This window comes from Lemur catta, chromosome 6 (genome assembly GCF_020740605.2).
Source record: "Lemur catta isolate mLemCat1 chromosome 6, mLemCat1.pri, whole genome shotgun sequence".
NCBI lineage: Eukaryota > Metazoa > Chordata > Mammalia > Primates > Lemuridae > Lemur > Lemur catta.
The window spans coordinates 227234-246947 of record NC_059133.1 but is presented as its reverse complement, the minus strand read 5'-3'; the positions used below and the strand labels follow the sequence as shown (position 1 = coordinate 246947).

General features: G+C 59.0%; 1 long non-coding RNA gene across 1 annotated transcript; it reads left to right on the top strand.

Moving 5' to 3' along the window:
• Positions 1-926: 926 nt before the first annotated feature.
• On the top strand, positions 927-2924 carry LOC123640737. The gene is made up of 2 exons (XR_006736041.1): positions 927-2218; positions 2389-2924. It is a non-coding gene; the product is annotated as an uncharacterized LOC123640737 (long non-coding RNA).
• The last annotated feature ends 16790 nt before the right edge of the window (positions 2925-19714 follow it).

Sequence of the window (19714 nt, the reverse complement as noted above, 5' to 3'; positions counted from 1 at the left end):
CCTCTCCTCCCGTCTATGGGCAAAGCGTCAAGCACCTCGAGTGCACTGTAGCCCAGGGAGCTGTGCGGGCCGAGCTGTGTTGCCAGACCATTGAGAAACGGCTGGGCGGCTGCTGTGCTTGGCAGGAGCTTGTGTCTCCCGGCTGGTGACAGCCCCAGGCCCTGCAGGTGGGCAGGGCTTCCTAAAGCGGGTCTTCCTGAGCCACTGCTGGGGGCCCCCCGGGGGCTGCCGGCTCCTACGCCCATCCGTGGTTCTCCGCGCAATGCTCCAGCCTCCGCAGGGCTGGCTTGGGGGCTGTGGTGCCGCCGGGATCCTTCCAATCTCTATCCCAAGCCCTGTCCAGGGTAGTGCCCTCCACCTGGAGGGGCAGCCTGCGGGCCCCCCAGAGTCCCTGAACCCTTCCTGGGCCACCTCACATCATGTCCTCACCTCGGAGCACACCTTGAGCCCGTGCTGCTCACCATGACCAGGTGTGGCCGCAGACCGAGGGAGCACATGCTAAGACAGACCGCACTCCTGGGCAGGCAACACCGGGCGTCTTGTCACCGCTGCAGGCAGGGACGGCCCGTGCGTCCTGGAGACGGAGGCGTCCCGAGGATCGGATGAGGCCTGGCTCTGCACAGCCCGTGGGTTCGCCCAGGCCCTGGGGACAGCGCCCCTACAGCCATCACCCTCGGACTCAGAGCCGAGCGAAGGACATGCTCGTGGAGGCCCTGCGCCTGGCAGGATGCGACTGGACCCTCAGAGGCAGCCTGCCCAGCCCAGAGTGGACAGAAGGAAAAGGAGGAAAGGGAGCTCCGGCTCCTCCGGGTCTCCACAGAGGCAAGTCCTGCCAGGGCCCCAGACAGCCTCTCCAGAACATGCCCTGGGCTCCATGATGGCCTGGTCCCTGGAAGCTGACAGGGGGCGGGGGAGAGGAGATGGGGACAGGAGGGGAACAGCCCCCAGCTACGTTCAAAGCAGCGCCCGAGAGGGAGGCCAGGGCCCGGGGCAAGGGGAGGCACCTGCCTGCTGTGCTTGGGCCACGGCTGCTCTGCTTGGGGCTCTCGAGACCCTGGTGGTCACAGTGAGGCCTGGGGACAGTGAAATGGAAAGACCACAGCAATCTGGAGTTGGGGGAGGGAGGCTCCCTACTGCCCTTGGTGGGAGCAAGTGGCCGGCACCCCTGAAGAACTCGCCTCCCTGTGCTGCGTCCCCGAGCCCAGCGCTTCCTGGGTCCCCAGGGCCCGAGTGAACAGGCCCAGGGGGACAAAGGCCGTGCAGAGGCTGTGGACGCCCCGGGCGGCACCAAGCTCCCACACTGGGCGTTCTCAGCTCTTCTGTCAGAGTCCAGTCGAGCACAGGGGCCCTGGGGTGGTTGTCCGTGTTTCCAGTCACAGCAGGGCAATCCTCCGCCTCTCCTCAGGACACTCCATGTGAGTGACCACTTGTCGTGGCTGCGGCCGCTGCCCCAGACAGGGAGAGCTTCCCAGGGCGGCACAGAGCAGCACTGGTTGTGCCTCCCCCGCACACCCAGCAGGAGCCACAACGCTGTCCCCACACCCTGCGGGCACAGGCCACCCAGGGGCCAGGCATGGCCGGGCTGCTGAGCTCTAGCCCAGCCCAGGGGCCCGGCTTCAGGCTGCTCGGTGGCCCAGAAGGTCGCTGGAATGGGGTCTCTGACCCCAGTGAGGCCCCAGCCCCTTGAGGGTGCCGGGTGGGCCTGCCCTTCGTTCGGGCAACCTGGAGGCTGGAAGCGACAAAGCCCTGCAGGTCTCCTTCACTGTTTCCGAGGAAGTGAGAGGAAAAGGGCAGAGCTGGTGTCCTGAGCAGGTGTCCCCAGGACATCTGCACACTTCCAATGACAGCCCTCGCCAGAGAGCACACCCTGGGACCCCACTGCTTGCCAGAACCGGGTGTGGCCTCGGACCCGCTTGGAGACCAGGGGTGGGCAATGGACGGGACAGGACAGGCGGGAGAGGGGAGTCCGGGCAAGGAGACTTCCAGTAAGGGAAACTGACGAAGGCAGGAAGGCAGGGCCTGCGGCAGGGGCGGCTGGTGGGCATCTTCCACCCCCAGCCCCTGGGAAGGAGATATGGATGCGCAGGGCTTCCCTGGCCCACAGAGGCCTCCTGGCACCCAGCCACCTGGTGCCCTCAGTCTCCAGGGACTGCACTTGGGGCTGAGAACAGGCTCACGTCAGGGGTGACCGCTGGAGCCACCTGTGCCCAGACCTAAGGTGAGAAAGCGAGGACAGCCGCACCTTCTCAGGTTATGGGGGCAGAGAGGAGACCCTGCCAGGTCACATGGCAATGCCCTGTCCCTGCATGGGAGCATCAGGATGGGAAGGTGGAACATTCCAGCACTCGAGTCACCCGCCAAGGTTGTCCTCACTGGCCTGTTATCCAGCCCACAGATGCCCGGGCACCCAGGATGCCCAGGAGCACCAGTTGACATCACTAGGCGGCCACAGAGACGGGACAGAGCAGCGAGAGAGCGCGAAGACCTGTCTGCAGGTGGCACTGCGGCCTCAGGCCCTGCACTCAGAGCCCCACAAAGGCAGCAGGGGACATCGGATGCTGAACCGGAGAAGGGGTGAGGTGCTGGTGTCCAACAGGCCATGCCGCCTGCGAGGACCAGCACTGACGCCTCGGGAACCCGGGGGCAGCATGGCCCCCACAGTGGCCGGGCCTCAGCTTCCTCTCAGCCCCTCCGGGGTCGCTTCTGCAGCAGCTGCCCAGACTGACCCTAACTCTTGCTGTTCTGAGAAGTCCCCTCCAGAGCACAGGCAAGGCACAGAGCAGGGGAGCGCGCGTGTGGGGTCACACTGGGCCAGTCCTGTGACTCAGTTTCTTTTTACATCCATTGTGGCTGGCTGCGCTTTCTTTATGGCCCACAGAGCCCTGGGCACTTGCCTTCTGGTAAACCAGGTAGTGGAAAGATCACTCTGGTTGTGTTTCTTTTACCATTTTAGTCAAAAGGTGACTAGTCCATTTTTCAAAACGAGTACAAATGCTCTTGACATTTGTACTCGACATCAGCACCTCACCTGTTTGGTCCCAGCCCTGTCTGTGTTCCTGGGCCTCCCCAACATGCCCCATCATTTTGTTTGGAGTGGGCAGCTGCTGGGGGTCGGGGGGCTGAGGCAATATGGCAGCGATCAAAGCTCCTGCTTGTGAGCACTTGTGAGCACCTTGCGAAGCACCTCAAAATCCACCAGGGACACAAAAGTCAAACTCAGGAGACGCTCAAGACAGACGTGGGGGCCTCTGACCCTGGCAGGTGGGGACTTCGTGGTAATTGGCTGGCCGCAGGGCAGACAGCTGACCCTCGACATCAGAAGGCGCCGAGTACAAGCAGTAGGCTCACAGCAGGCCAACAGCCCCCCAGGTGCCCAGGGCTGCGAGCTGGCCCAATGCCTGCCAGCTTCAAGATGCTCAGGCCCCTGGAGAGGAAGCTACGTATGCTATGGTGCCAGCCTGGCCAAGCAGGGTCCTGGCGGGAAGCAGCAGAGGTGTTGAGGAGCAAGGGGAAGTGGCCACTGGGACGTTCCAAAGTCCTGCCAAGGACACCGGCAGGAGGCAGTGGGGAGCTGTGCGGGTTGCAGGCAGGGGTGCCACGAGGCAGAGGAAGCTGGCACAGCTGGCAACTTTCAAGCTGCATCGCAAAAGGCCACCAGCAGCGGTCCCAGTGGGGACTCAGTGTCCCTGGCCTTGAGCAAGGATTCTCGGCGGTGGCTCCCCAGTGTCCCAGGCGGCCGGAAGATTGGCCCTTTGATGCGCGGGAGCTGGGCAGCCTCTGCCAGGCACCGCGACCATGCAGCCCACTGCCGAGCGAGCGAGGTCCGTGCCCTCGGGGCTCCTGTAGCTCCCGTGCAGCCCGGGCAGGGATGAGCTGCAGCCTGAGCGGGAGGTCTGGGGAGGGGGCAGGGCGGGGCGGGGCGGGCCCGCGGGTGTGGACAGCTGGGGGAAGGTCTGCTGGACGCGCGCATGCTGGGAACAGAAGTTCTCTAAAAAGGAGTCTGAAGGAAACAGACTCATTCCAGAGACCCCGCCTTCCGTGTGATAGGGTGGCCATTCCAGAGAGCACAGGGAAGGCTCAGGTCACACAGCGGAAGTTCCCGCCCAGGCTCCGGTCAGGTTCATTATAAGAATGAGGGGTTCACTGGCTTGGTCTGATTGGTCAGTGTGGTTGAGTCCTGATTGGTCAGTGAGGCTGAGTTTGGTTGGTCAATGCAGCTGAGTCCTGATTTGTCCATGCAGCTGAGTCCAGATTGGTCAATGCAGCTGCATCTGATTGGTCAGTGTGGCTACGTCCTGATTGGTCAGTGCAGCTGAGTCCTTATTGGTCAGTGAGGCTGAGCCTGATTGGCCAAGCAGCTGAGTTTGATAGGTCAGTGAGGTTACTTCTTGATTGGTCAGTGCAGCTGAGTCCTGATTGGTCAGTGTGGCTGAGTCTGATTGGTCAGACTGAGTTCAGATTGGTCAATGTCGCTGAATCTGATTGGTCGGTGTGGCTGAGTCCCGATTGGTCAGTGCAGCTGAGTCCTGATTGGTCAGTGCAGCTGGCTCTGATTGGGCAGTGTGGCTGAGTCCTGATTGGTCAATGCGGCTGAACCTGATTGGTCAGTGTGGCTGAGTCCTGATTGGTCAGTGCAGCTGAGTCTGATTGGACAGTGAGGCTGAGTCCTGATTGGTCAGTGCAGCTGAGTCTGATTGGACAGTGAGGCTGAGTCCTGATTGGCCAATGCAGCTGAGTTTGATTGGTCAGTGAGGCTACTTCCTGTTTGGTCAGTGCAGCTGAGTCCTGATAGGTCAGTGTGGAAGAGTCTGATTGGTCAGTGAGACTGAGTCCTGATTGGTCAATGTGGCTGAATCTGATTGGTCGATGTGGCTGAGTCATGATTGGTCAGTGCAGCTGAGTCCGGATTGGACAGTGCAGCTGACTCTGATTGGTCATTGAGGCTCAGTCCTGATTGGTCAGAGCAGCTGACTATGATTGGTCAGTGAGGCTGAGTTGTGATTGGTCAGTGAGGCTTAGTCCCGATTGGTCAATGTGGCTAAGTCTGATTGGTCAATTCGGCTGTGTCTGATTGGTCAGTGAGCTACTTCCTGATTGGTCAGTGCAGCTGAGTCCTGATTGGTCAGTGTGGCTGAGTCTGATTGGTCAGTGAAACTGAGTCCTGATTGGTCAATGTGGCTGAATCTGATTGGTTGGTGTGACTGAGTCCTGATTGGTCCATGTGGCTGAGTCCTGATTGGTCAGTGTGGCTGAGTCCTGATTGGTCAATGTGGCTGAGTCCTGATTGGTCAGTGCGGCTGAACCTGATTGGTCAATGCAGCTGACTCCTGATTGGTCAGTTCAGCTGAATCTGATTGGTCAGTGCAGCTGAGTTTGATTGGTGTGGCTGAGTCCTGATTTGTCAGTGCAGAGTCCTGATTGGTCACTGTGGCTGTGTTTGATTGGTCAATGCAGCTGAGTCCTGATTTGTCCATGCAGCTGAGTCCTGATTGGCCAATGCAGCTGCCTCTGATTGGTCAGTGTGGCTTACTTGTAATTGCTCAATGCAGCTGAGTCTGATTGGTCAGTGTGGCTGAGTCCTATTTGTCAATGCAGCTGAGTCTGATTGGTTAACGTAGTTGAGTGTCATTGGTCAGTGTGGCTGAGTCTGATTGGTCAGTGGAGCAGAGTTCTAATTGCTTAATGCAGGTTAGCTCCAGACGTGCTAAAGCTGATCTGAGGCTCAGGTTTCTGGGGAACTCCGGGTGCGGGTGCGACCTGCAGTCAGCAACGGCCTCGGGCTCCATGTTAAATTCAGACCCGGCGACTGCTCGGGATCCGTCTTGAAGGGTGGGCTTTCAGGTACACATTTGTCCGCATTCTGCCTCTGAGCCGGAGCCGTCCGGGGCAGTGGCTGCAGCCGGCCCGGTCCCCCTAGTCCACGCGGGACCCCAGCGGCAGCGCAGGGGCCGGGCAGCGCCACGAGCCGTGTGCCTGGGAAGCGCCCAAGCGCCTGTGAAATCCCGATCGGTTCCGGGTCGCGTGGGCTGCAGGTCTGGCTGCGGAGAGTCGGCCGGCGGCGTCTGGGGCCTTCCGCAGACGCCTGTGAGAATGGCTGAGGCAGGGTGGGGAGGACGCCCAGCCCAGCCCGGATGCGAGGAGGCTCCTTAGGGCCCGAGGGATGGGGCACGGACGGGACCTGGAAACAGCTGAGAACGGGAAATTGAGTGCAGTGCCTCGGGCCGGGCCGGGAGGCTTTGTGAAGACGCGTCTGTCAGAGCGTCGCCGCTGCAAGATCTTAGGTTTCTCCCGTGACCCAGGTGCGTCGGGGGTGCGGGCAGCGGTGGCGACGCCACCTGCGCAGCGGGGCTGGTCTGACGCACGCAGCGGCTGGGCTGTGACGACCCGCGAGGGCATCTGGGGACCGCCGCTGCGCCCCGGTGCCTTCGGCGGCTCTGTTCACCGCACGGGAAAGGTTTCTGACCACACGGTCATCCCAAGCAGAACCTCGTCCAACGCAGGACGGCAGAAACCTTCCCCATCTTGCTCCTTCACTGGGGTCGACTCCTGGGGTGAATCGCCTCCTCGGAAGTGTACACAACTGTCATCTTCACAACCTGAGGGTCATCGTCGGTGTTGGATTTTGCCCAGGCTCCCGCGTGGCTCTTCCGGAGCAGGGTGGGTAGTGGTGGCGAGGCTAAATGAATGGATGGGAATTTGGGTAAAAGCCATTGTGTGGCAAAGTCTCGTGGTGAAAATAACTCAAGCATTATTTCCCCTAGTTGGGAGAAGGACGTATGGGCCTGGTAGGTTTTTAAGAAGTCCCTGTCCAGGAGATGTATGGGGGCTGATGGGACAAGCAAAAGGCCACGGCTGTCACGAGGGGTCCTAGTTGCAGGACAGGTAGAGATTTAGGAATGGTCCTAGATTCGTTGGCCACTCCAACCATCTAGATGAACTCAGAACCCCAGGGAGGGCACAGAGACAGTGTGCCAGGGCTGAGGATAGACAGCGTAGCCCCAGGGTCACCCACATCTCCAATCGTCATATCTAACTCCTCTCCGATATTAATATTTAATTCTCTTAGTTAGTTAATCTGGGTAGGGGTCGTGTTCCATGAATGTCCCTGGAGTATCCCTGCTTTGCTGGTGGGAGAGGTCCTGGGGACTTTAGCAGGATTTAGCTGTAGCCAAACATTGGAGGAATTCAGGGGATTTCGGATCCATTCCAGGCCACAGGTAGATAACAAGGACTGGAACACAGTGCACAGGGCTTCAGTCTACTAGCAGGTGTGCTTTAGTTTTACTTAGAAGCATGATTTTCTCTGTCCACGTTGATCATATAGGAATTTCAGATTCATTATACAAATGAGGGATTCACTGGTTTGGTCTGATTGGTCAGTGTGGCTTACTTCTAATTGCTCAATGCAGCTGTGTCTGATTGGTTAGTGTGGCTGAGTCCTGATTGGTCAATGCAGCTGAGTCTGATGGGACAGTGAGGCTCAGTCCTGACTGGTCAGTGCAGCTGAGTTTGATTGGTCAGTGAGGCTACTTCCTGATTGGTCAGTGCAGCTGAGTCCTGATAGGTCGGTGCAGCTGAGTCTGATTGGTCAGTGAGACTGAGTCCTGATTGGTCAATGTGGCTGAGTCCTGATTGGTCAGTGCGGCTGAGTCCTCATTGGTCAGTGTGGCTGAGTCCTCATTGGTCAGTGTGCCTGAACCTGATTGGTCCATGTGGCTGAATCTCATTGGTTGGTGTGGCTGAGTCATGATTGGTAAGTGCAGCTGAGTCTGATTGGTCAGTGCGGCTGAACCTGATTGGTCAATGCAGCTGAGTCCCGATTGTTCAGTGCAGTTGCGTCCTGATTGGTCAATGTTGCTGAGTCTGATTGGTCAGTGCGGCTCAGTCCTGATTGGTCAGGACTGCCAAAGATGCTAAAGATGTTAAAAGGTTTGAAGTACTTCACTAAACAGAGTCATAGGTCACTAACAGACTCAGATAACTTTTGTTTCTTTGAAATAAGAAGTCAAAAGTATATGAGTCTAAACTCTTATTCAATTAATGTTCAATTACTGTTTTAGAATTCTCTTATTTGGTTAATATCTATATATTCAATGAATATTCATGATTTAACTTCACTTAGTAAAACCCTAAGGGTATATTTACTTAAAATATTTGAGAAACCTCCCCAAGTAAACATATTACAAAATGTAACCATTATCAAAAATTTATTTCCAAAGGTTTTTCATAGCCACATCTACCCAATTTATTCATTCTTAACAATTATGCTTGGAAAATTTCATGAGACATCAGAAAAATATAGACATCATCCCAGGCTAAATTTTCATGCCAAGAAAGCATCATAAAAGTAAGAACCTTAAATATATGCATATTTAGCTGAAGACCTAGCCGTTCCCATCAAACCAATATTAGACCAGTCTCATCTGCCAAAAGATTACTAAGTCCTGTCCATTTGAAAAGCATCTGGGCTTATTTGCGTACCCTAGACGATATACAAAGAGACCTTTGTAGACAGTCCCATTTGTTTAAGCTGTCATTTCTCCCCATCCAATTATCTTGATATCCTTGTTTAAAATTGATTGAGCATAAATGAAAGGTTTAAGTCTGGACCTCTATTCTGTTCCACTTGTCTGTAGGTCCATCTTTATGTCAGCATCACACTGTCTTTATTGCCATAGCTTTGTAGTAAAATTGAATGTCTGGTTGTGTAAGTTCTTCAATTTTGTTCTCTTTCAAAATTGTTTTGGCTGGCATATTGTCTAGATGCTCTGAATTTCCATACACATGTTAGGATCAGCTTGTCATTTCCACTAAAAAAAGGCGCTGCCAGGGTTCAGTGAGGATCCTGGTTAGTCTGTAGATCAGTTTAGGGGAAAACTGCTTCTAACAATATTTTTTTGAAATCTGTGAATACTGTAGCTCTTTCCATTTAATAGACTGTCGTCAACTTCTCTTAGCCATGGTTTACACCTTTCATGATTGGTCGGTGCAGCTGAGTCTGGATTGATCAGTGCAGCTGAGTCCGGATTGGTCAGTGATGCTGCGTCCCGATTGGTCAATGAAGCTGGGTCTTGATTGGTCAGTGCAGTTGTGTCCAGATTGGTCAGTGCGGCTGAATTCTGATTGGTCAGTGCAGCTGAGTCCTGATTGGTCAGCGCAGTTGTGTCCTGATTGGACAGTGTAGCTGAGTTCTGATTGGTCAGTGCAGCTGAGTCCTGATTGGTCAGTGCAGCTGAGTCTTGATTGGTCAATACAGCTGAGTCCTGATTGGTCAGTGCAGTTGTGTTCTGATTGGTCAGTGCGGGTGAGTTCTGATTGGTCAGTACAGCTGAGTCCTGATTGGTCAGGGCAGTTGTGTTCTGATTGGTCAGTGCAGTTGTGTCCTGATTGGTCAGTGCGGCTGAGTTCTGATTGGTCAGTGCAGCTGAGAGCTGATTGGTCAATAAGACTGAGTTCTGATTGGTCAGTGCAGCTGTGTCCTGATTGGTCAATACGGCTGAGTGTGATTGGTGAGTTCAGCTGAGTCCTGATTGGTCGGTGCAGAAGTGTCCTGATTGGTCAGTGCTGCTGAGTTCTGATTGGTCAGTGCAGCTGAGTCCCCCTGATTGGTCAGTGCAGCTGAGTCCTGACTGGTCAGTGCAGCTGAGTCCTGATTGGTCAGTGCAATTGTGTCCTGATTGGTCAGTGTGGCCGAATTCTGATTGGTCAGTGCAGCTGAGACCTGATTGGTCGGTGCAGTTGTGTCCTGATTGGTCAGTGAGGCTGAGTTCTGATTGGTCAGTGGAGGTGAGTCCTGATTGGTCAGTAAGGCTGAGTTCTGATTGGTCAGTGCTCCCGCATCCTGATTGGTCGATACGGTTGAGTCTGATTGGTCAGTGCAGCTGAGTTCTGATTGGTCAGTGCAGCTGAGTTCTGATTGGTCAGTGGAGTTGTCTCCTGATTGGTCAGTGTGGCTGAGTTCTGATTGGTCAGTGTAGCTGAGGCCTGATTGGTCATTACAGCTGAGTCTTATTTTTCAGTGCAGCCGAGTCCTGATTGGTCGGTGCAGCTGAGTCTGATTGGACAGTGCAGTTGTGTCCCGATTGGTCAGTGCAGCTGGGGAAACATGCTGTCCCAGCCAGGCAGGGACCTGACCAGAGCCACAGCCGTGTCCTGCGACCCTGTCCCTTCTCTCCCAGGGCAGGGCCTGCCCCAAGGCTAAAACCCGGGTCCGAGATGTGGGTGACGTTGAGGTCTGCTGAGGGACTTGGGAAGCCTCGCTCTGCAGAGGGAAACCTTCATCCTTTGTCGAGAGAAGAGAAGATTCTACCTGTTGGGCTGGCCTGAACCGCACAGGTGTGTGTGCTGAGTCATAGCGGGGAGGGGGCTGCTCCTGCCGTTGCGGGGTTGGCTCAGATGGAGACGCCGTGCCAGCCCGACGGGGCCCACCCTGCTTACGGGGGACTGGGGGAGACACCGGGTTGCATCCCTGACCGGGCGTGCACTGGGCAGACAGGCTGGAGACGGTCCCCAGGAAGGAGCCTACGTCCCCGCCCTCCCACCAGCCAGTGCAGTGTGGCAGCGGCTGCCCTCATCCTGGGGTAGGTTTGGGAATCTGCCCTGAGCCACGGACCTAGTGGGGTGGGGGCTGGGCAGACAGCAGCGCACCCGTCTGCACCCGGCCAGGCGCTGGGGTGGGGCCTGGCGCGCGCTGGGCCTGGGAGGAGCACCTGGTGCCCGGCAGGGGCCACCACACCCACCTCCTCCGCCTTCCACGGCCCGCCAGGCCACAGGGCCACCTGAAGCCTTAAACGGGGAGGAGGGAAAGGCCCCGCCTCCCACTTTCCAGCGCTGCCTGGGCTTTCCCAGGTGGGCCTGGCGCCCCCAGCTGCACGTCCGGCTCTGGGACCCTCTGCCCGCGGCCCGGGGCGGGGCGCCTTGGCAGGAGCTCCCGAGACCCCGCACCCCTTCCAGGGGGCCGTGGGGCCCAGCGCACCCCCAGCCCTGGCAGGGAAAGGCCGCGGGGCTGAAGGCTCCGCTCCCGGGGACCCCTCAGGCCTTCTCCCCATGTTTCGCCGGAGGCCCGACCTCCTGGTTCCGCCTCCCGTCCCATCCCCCACCTGCCTGTCCACCCCCTCCCCTCCCATCCCCCACCTGCCCCTCCACACGCCAGACCCCCGCCTCCCCGGCGCCCCCCCTTCCCTGCCCCTCTCAGTCCTCTCCCCATCCCGGTCCTCCCGCCCCGCCCCGCCCTTGCCCGCTGTCCGGCTGCGCCCCCGTGTGGCCGCGGGGGGAAGAGCGGAGCCGCGGCGCCGGGCTGGGGGGGTGGGGACGGACGGGAGGGGCGTGGCCAGGCTGAGGGGGCGGGGGCGGGGGCGGGGCCGGGCTGACGGGAGAGGAGTGGCGGCGGGGCCGGTGCGGACAGGGGAGGGGAGAGGGGTCGGGGCCGGCGCACCCCGCGGTCCCGAGCGGGCCAAGCCTGACACTCCCCGCGAGCAGCATCGTGACGGGCGTCGTAATGAGTCGCTGAACGTGGCTGGCGGAAACAGATCATGCAGCGCGTGCTCGTGGTCCGCGGGGACAGCGCTAACACGCACTAGCTATTCTGGTCGTCCTCGTGGGGAAACTGAGGCACACAAACCAGTGAAAAGGCCAAAGCGGGCCTGGGACTCAAACCCTGGACAGCACAAACCAGAGCTGTGCCCGAGGCCTCACCCAGCCCTCGCCTGACCCTCGTCTGGCCTGAATGTCAGCTTAGACCCACCTAAATGTGACAGAGCAGTAACTACTCTTGACGACTGAACTGACGGACGCTTTGAATGTCAAAGTCTCAGGTAAGAGTAAAGGCAGACACGTTTTTAAATGCAATTACTATTAGTTTAGCCAAGGTTGAGGGGACTCAAAGTGGTGAGCAAGTTCCTGATTTTAGGTAAATTTCCTAGTGATGGGGGCTCAGCCTGCTCAGGGTCAGCCAAGTCCACCCAGAGCTTGAGACTGAGCCCGGGCTTTGGGTGGCTTGCACGGGTCTGGCGAGAGCTTCGATCACAGCTTCTGTCGCTGCTGGGGACAAGAGCCAGTGCAGCCCTAACTGCCCACGTGTGTGCCCGTTGCAGGGCTGGAGTCAGGGCCAGGTTGGTGCCCCTGTGCCCTGCGGATGGGATCCGTGCTGGCCCTGCGGTCCTTCAGGTGGGGAGGCAGGCACTGGCCTGGGACAGTGCCCTTCCCTCCCGGGAACATGCAGCCCTCCGTGGTTGGCCGAGGCTGCTCCATTTGCAGCCGTTCGGTGAGGGGGCAGAGGCCAAATAAGTCCTTGCGGGGAGCGGGGTGGGCAGAGCTTTGGCCTGATCCCTGCCCCAGGCTGGCTGGAGGTCCCTTGCCTAAGAGAACTGAGGGTCACACCCCCTGGGCCAGAGGCCTGGCTGCAGAGGAGGTGCAGGGATTTCCTTCCCCGGGCTGCTTGGGGCCCGGAGACTTTGCACCTCTGTGCAGGAGACCAACAGGGGCTGGGACTCGGGCGCCCGCAGCCTGCTTCCCTGGTCTTGGAGCAGCGTCTCCATCTGTTATGGCAACTGTCCCAGTTTGCCCGGGACCTTTGCTGCTAAACTGGGGGCTTTCCCCTCTTCCCCCAAGTTCTGCAACACGCTTAGAAGCAGCTACTTACTCGCCTCCGACACTTGACCACAGATGTAACTGTAGGTGACAATTTTAGTATTTTGCCACTATTTGCCAGTCCTGTGGGCAATGAGCACCCAGGACCTCGGGAAGCAGGGTGTGAATGCCCTGCAGGTCGGAGCAGAGAACCTATTCCGGACACCCAGAGATGATTCAGAGAGCCTGTGCCTGGGGTCCTGCCCCAGGAGCAGCCCTGGGTCTGTCCAGGTGCAGTCAGGGAGCGCAGTGAGGGCTGTGGATGTGGGGTTGGCAGAGGACTTCCGCCCACAGGGTGGGGCAACTGCAGCCTTTACAGAAGGCTGGGGTTGCTGGGGTCACCAAGTACTAACCAGGCCTGACCCTGCTTAGTGTCCGAGATCAGCCAAGACCGGGCGCAATCAGGGTGGTACCGCCGTAGACAAGGAAGAAAAGGTGGTGCAGAGCTGGGGAGAGTGAGGGCACCCTGGGGCCCACATCTGAGAGCAAAAGGACATCACCGCTCTTCTGCCCGAGGTGGCCTTGGTGGGGGCAAGTGGAAAATGACTTTTTCACGCCCAGTTCTAACCCAAGCTCGTTTCCAGACCCAGAGCCCACCCAGGGAAGGGGGACCAGGGTCCCGCAGCAGTTTCTGCAAGGAGAGCGCGGGGTGACTGGCAGACCCCGCCCCTGGCTCACCTGCGGACCCCCGTGGGCCCTGGGCGAGTCTCTCTGCAGGAGAGCGGTGGGAGGGGTGCAGCTCTGCCGTGGGGGCTCCTCTCACGGGTAGTTTTTAAAATAGCAAATGGGCCATGAGCACGGGCACCCACGCCGCCTCCCCACGCCTGAAGGACCTGCCACCCCTTCTCAAGGCCCTGGCAGCCTCCTGGTGGGGGTGACACAGTCTTAATAATGTATCGGGGTGTTGGGGGGGGCAGGGGATGGAGGTATGACTACATGATGAGTACCAGGCGCACTGTCTGGAGAATGAGAACGGACGCGCTTGGGACTCTGACTCGGGGGCATGGGCGGGACATGGACAGTGTATATGACCTAAACTTATGTACCCCCATGATGAGCTGAAATAAAAAAAAGAAAAAGAGAGAGAGAAAAAAAATAATAATGTATCGGGGTGTTGACAGCCTGCTGTCTGGTCCCCCAAGTAAAAGGAGTTTGGAAATGAGATGCCTTCCCCCGATTGTCTGACCCTGTCGTCCTGGAGACTTATGGCAGACCGTGTCCCGCAGTCCCAGGAGTCCCCATCATGTGCTCGGTGACGTTGGAAGGATGACTCGCCTGTTCACCTCTGGCGTCATGTGTCTGCTCCTTTCCTGCGCAGCCTCGGTGACATAGGGACGAAGGTCAGGGTATGGCAGGACCCTCCCGAGGCCTCCCCAGAGCCCGGCTGGCTGCTGATGCCTCAGCCAGGTGCGCAGAGGCCACCCTGGCCGGCGGCACTGCGGGTCCCTTCCCCTCCCGGGGAGCAGGGGGGCGCCCTCCACACCATGATGGGGGTCCGGGCAGACGGGAGCGAGGGCTGGACAGAGCCCCTGGACGGTGCAGTTGTGTCCTGATTAGTCAGTGCAGCTGAGTTCTGATTGGTCAGTGCAGCTGAGTCCTGACAGGTCAGTGCAGTTGTGCCCTGATTGGTCAGTGAGGCTGATTTCTGATTGGTCAGTGAAGATGTGTCCTGATTGGTCAGTGTGGCTGAGTTCTGATTGGTCAGTGCAGCTGAGTCCTGATTGGTCAATACAGCTGCGTACTGATTGGTCAGGGCAGTTGTGTCCTGATTGGTCAGTGCGGCTGAATTCTGATTGGTCAGTGCAGCTGAGTCCTGATTGGTCAGTGCAGCTGAGTCCTGATTGGTCAGTGCAATTGTGTCCTGATTGGTCAGTGTGTCCGAATTCTGATTGGTCAGTGCAGCTGAGTCCTGATTGGTCGGTGCAGTTGTGTCCTGATTGGTCAGTGAGGCTGAGTTCTGATTGGTCAGTGCAGGTGAGTCCTGATTGGTCAGCGCTGCTGAGTCCTGATTGGTCAGTGGAGTTGTGTCCTGATTGGTCAGTGTGGCTGAATTCTGATTGGTCAGTGAAGCTGAGTCCTGATTGGTCGGTGCAGAAGTGTCCTGATTGGTCAGTGCAGCCGAGTTCTGATTGGTCAGTGCAGCTGAGTCCTGATTGGTCAGTAAGATTGAGTCCTGATTGGTCAGTGCTCCTGCATCCTGATTGGTTGATACGGTTGAGTCTGATTGGTCAGTGCAGCTGAGTTCTGATTGGTCAGTGCAGCTGAGTTCTGATTGGTCAGTGCTGCTGCGTCCTGATTGGTCTGTGGAGTTGTGTCCTGATTGGTCAGTGTGGCTGAGTTCTGATTGGTCAGTGTAGCTGAGGCCTGATTGGTCATTACAGCTGAGTCTTATTTTTCAGTGCAGCCGAGTCCTGATTGGTCGGTGCAGCTGAGTCTGATTCGACAGTGCAGTTGTCTCCCGATTGGTCAGTGCGGCTGAGTTCTGACTGGTCAGTGCAGCTGGGGAAACATGCTGTCCCAGCCAGGCAGGGACCTGACCAGAGCCACAGCCGTGTCCTGCGACCCTGTCCCTTCTCTCCCAGGGCAGGGCCTGCCCCAAGGCTAAAACCCGGGTCCGAGATGTGGGTGACCTTGAGGTCTGCTGAGGGACTTGGGAAGCCTCGCTCTGCAGAGGGAAACCTTCATCCTTTGTCGAGAGAAGAGAAGATTCTACCTGTTGGGCTGGCCTGAACCGCACAGGTGTGTGTGCTGAGTCATAGCGCGGAGGGGGCTGCTCCTGCCGTTGCGGGGTTGGCTCAGATGGAGACGCCGTGCCAGCCCGACGGGGCCCACCCTGCTTACGGGGGACTGGGGGAGACACCGGGTTGCATCCCTGACCGGGCGTGCACTGGGCAGACAGGCTGGAGACGGTCCCCAGGAAAGAGTCTACGTCCCCGCCCTCCCACCAGCCAGTGCAGTGTGGCAGCAGCTGCCCTCATCCTGGGGTAGGTTTGGGAATCTGCCCTGAGCCACGGACCTAGTGGGGTGGGGGCTGGGCAGACAGCAGCGCACCCGTCTGCACCCGGCCAGGCGCTGGGGTGGGGCCTGGCTCGCGCTGGGCCTGGGAGGAGCACCTGGTGCCCGGCAGGGGCCACCACACCCACCTCCTCCGCCTTCCACGGCCCGCCAGGCCACAGGGCCACCTGAAGCCTTAAACGGGGAGGAGGGAAAGGCCCCGCCTCCCACTTTCCAGCGCTGCCTGGGCTTTCCCAGGTGGGCCTGGCGCCCCCAGCTGCACGTCCGGCTCTGGGACCCTCTGCCCGCGGCCCGGGGCGGGGCGCCTTGGCAGGAGCTCCCGAGACACCGCACCTCTTCCAGGGGGCCGTGGGGCCCAGCGCACCCCCAGCCCTGGCAGGGAAAGGCCGCGGGGCTGAAGGCTCCGCTCCCGGGGACCCCTCAGGCCTTCTCCCCATGTTTCGCCGGAGGCCCGACCTCCTGGGCCCGCCTCCCGTCCCATCCCCCACCTGCCCGTCCACCCCCTCCCCTCCCATCCCCCACCTGCCCCTCCACACGCCAGACCCCCGCCTCCCCGGCGCCCCCCCTTCCCTGCCCCTCTCAGTCCTCTCCCCATCCCGGTCCTCCCGCCCCGCCCCGCCCTTGCCCGCTGTCCGGCTGCGCCCCCGTGTGGCCGCGGGGGGAAGAGCGGAGCCGCGGCGCCGGGCTGGGGGGGTGGGGACGGACGGGAGGGGCGGGGCCGGGCTGAGGGGGCGGGGGCGGGGGCGGGGCCGGGCTGACGGGAGAGGAGTGGCGGCGGGGCCGGGGCGGACAGGGGAGGGGAGAGGGGTCGGGGCCGGCGCACCCCGCGGTCCCGGGCGGGCCAAGCCTGACACTCCCCGCGAGCAGCATCGTGACGGGCGTCGTAATGAGTCGCTGAACGTGGCTGGTGGAAACAGATCATGCAGCGGGTGCTCGTGGTCCGCGGGGACAGCGCTAACACGCACTAGCTATTCTGGTCGTCCTCGTGGGGAAACTGAGGCACACAAACCAGTGAAAAGGCCAAAGCGGGCCTGGGACTCAAACCCTGGACAGCACAAACCAGAGCTGTGCCCGAGGCCTCACCCAGCCCTCGCCTGACCCTCGTCTGGCCTGAATGTCAGCTTAGACCCACCTAAATGTGACAGAGCAGTAACTACTCTTGACGACTGAACTGACGGACGCTTTGAATGTCAAAGTCTCAGGTAAGAGTAAAGGCAGACACGTTTTTAAATGCAATTACTATTAGTTTAGCCAAGGTTGAGGGGACTCAAAGTGGTGAGCAAGTTCCTGATTTTAGGTAAATTTCCTAGTGATGGGGCTCAGCCTGCTCAGGGTCAGCCAAGTCCACCCAGAGCTTGAGACTGAGCCCGGGCTTTGGGTGGCTTGCACGGGTCTGGCGAGAGCTTCGATCACAGCTTCTGTCGCTGCTGGGGACAAGAGCCAGTGCAGCCCTAACTGCCCACGTGTGTGCCCGTTGCAGGGCTGGAGTCAGGGCCAGGTTGGTGCCCCTGTACCCTGCGGATGGGATCCGTGCTGGCCCTGCGGTCCTTCAGGTGGGGAGGCAGGCACTGGCCTGGGACAGTGCCCTTCCCTCCCGGGAACATGCAGCCCTCCGTGGTTGGCCGAGGCTGCTCCATTTGCAGCCGTTCGGTGAGGGGGCAGAGGCCAAATAAGTCCTTGCGGGGAGCGGGGTGGGCAGAGCTTTGGCCTGATCCCTGCCCCAGGCTGGCTGGAGGTCCCTTGCCTAAGAGAACTGAGGGTCACACCCCCTGGGCCAGAGGCCTGGCTGCAGAGGAGGGGCAGGGATTTCCTTCCCCGGGCTGCTTGGGGCCCGGAGACTTTGCACCTCTGTGCAGGAGACCAACAGGGGCTGGGACTCGGGCGCCCGCAGCCTGCTTCCCTGGTCTTGGAGCAGCGTCTCCATCTGTTATGGCAACTGTCCCAGTTTGCCCGGGACCTTTGCTGCTAAACTGGGGGCTTTCCCCTCTTCCCCCAAGTTCTGCAACACGCTTAGAAGCAGCTACTTACTCGCCTCCGACACTTGACCACAGATGTAACTGTAGGTGACAATTTTAGTATTTTGCCACTATTTGCCAGTCCTGTGGGCAATGAGCACCCAGGACCTCGGGAAGCAGGGTGTGAATGCCCTGCAGGTCGGAGCAGAGAACCTATTCCGGACACCCAGAGATGATTCAGAGAGCCTGTGCCTGGGGTCCTGCCCCAGGAGCAGCCCTGGGTCTGTCCAGGTGCAGTCAGGGAGCGCAGTGAGGGCTGTGGATGTGGGGTTGGCAGAGGACTTCCGCCCACAGGGTGGGGCAACTGCAGCCTTTACAGAAGGCTGGGGTTGCTGGGGTGACCAAGTACTAACCAGGCCTGACCCTGCTTAGCGTCCGAGATCAGCCAAGACCAGGCGCGTTCAGGGTGGTACCGCCGTAGACAAGGAAGAAAAGGTGGTGCAGAGCTGGGGAGAGTGAGGGCACCCTGGGGCCCACATCTGAGAGCAAAAGGACGTCACCGCTCTTCTGCCCGAGGTGGCCTTGGTGGGGGCAAGTGGAAAATGACTTTTTCACGCCCAGTTCTAACCCAAGCTCGTTTCCAGACCCAGAGCCCACCCAGGGAAGGGGGACCAGGGTCCCGCAGCAGTTTCTGCAAGGAGAGCGCGGGGTGACTGGCAGACCCCGCCCCTGGCTCACCTGCGGACCCCCGTGGGCCCTGGGCGAGTCTCTCTGCAGGAGAGCGGTGGGAGGGGTGCAGCTCTGCCGTGGGGGCTCCTCTCACGGGTAGTTTTTAAAATAGCAAATGGGCCATGAGCACGGGCACCCACGCCGCCTCCCCACGCCTGAAGGACCTGCCACCCCTTCTCAAGGCCCTGGCAGCCTCCTGGTGGGGGTGACACAGTCTTCATAATGTATCGGGGTGTTGGGGGGGGAGGGGATGGAGGTATGACTACATGATGAGTACCAGGCGCACTGTCTGGAGAATGAGAACGGACGCGCTTGGGACTCTGACTCGGGGGCATGGGCGGGACATGGACAGTGTATATGACCTAAACTTATGTACTCCCATGATGAGCTGAAATAAAAAAAAGAAAAAGAGAGAGAAAAAAAATAATAATGTATCGGGGTGTTGACAGCCTGCTGTCTGGTCCCCCAAGTAAAAGGAGTTTGGAAATGAGATGCCTTCCCCCGATTGTCTGACCCTGTCATCCTGGAGACTTATGGCAGACCGTGTCCCGCAGTCCCAGGAGTCCCCATCATGTGCTCGGTGACGTTGGAAGGATGACTCGCCTGTTCACCTCTGGCGTCATGTGTCTGCTCCTTTCCTGCGCAGCCTCGGTGACATAGGGACGAAGGTCAGGGTATGGCAGGACCCTCCCGAGGCCTCCCCAGAGCCCGGCTGGCTGCTGATGCCTCAGCCAGGTGCGCAGAGGCCACCCTGGCCGGCGGCACTGTGGGTCCCTTCCCCTCCCGGGGAGCAGGGGGGCGCCCTCCACACCATGATGGGGGTCCGGGCAGACGGGAGCGAGGGCTGGACAGAGCCCCTGGACGGTGCAGTTGTGTCCTGATTAGTCAGTGCCGCTGAGTTCTGATTTGTGAGTGCAGCTGAGTCCTGACAGGTCAGTGCAGTTGTGCCCTGATTGGTCAGTGAGGCTGATTTCTGATTGGTCAGTGAAGCTGTGTCCTGATTGGTCAGTGTGGCTGAGTTCTGATTGGTCAGTGCAGCTGAGTCCTGATTGGTCAATACAGCTGCGTACTGATTGGTCAGGGCAGTTGTGTCCTGATTGGTCCGTGCGGCTGAATTCTGCTTGGTCAGTGAAGCTGAGTCCTGATTGGTCGGTGCAGAAGTGTCCTGATTGGTCAGTGCAGCCGAGTTCTGATTGGTCAGTGCAGCTGAGTCCTGATTGGCCAGTACAGCTGAGTTCTGATTGGTCAGTGCAGCTGAGTCCTGATTGGTCAGTGCAGCTGAGTCCTGATTGGTCAGTGCAATTGGGTCCTGATTGGTCAGTGTGGCCGAATTCTGATTGGTCAGTGCAGCTGAGTCCTGATTGGTCGGTGCAGTTGTGTCCTGATTG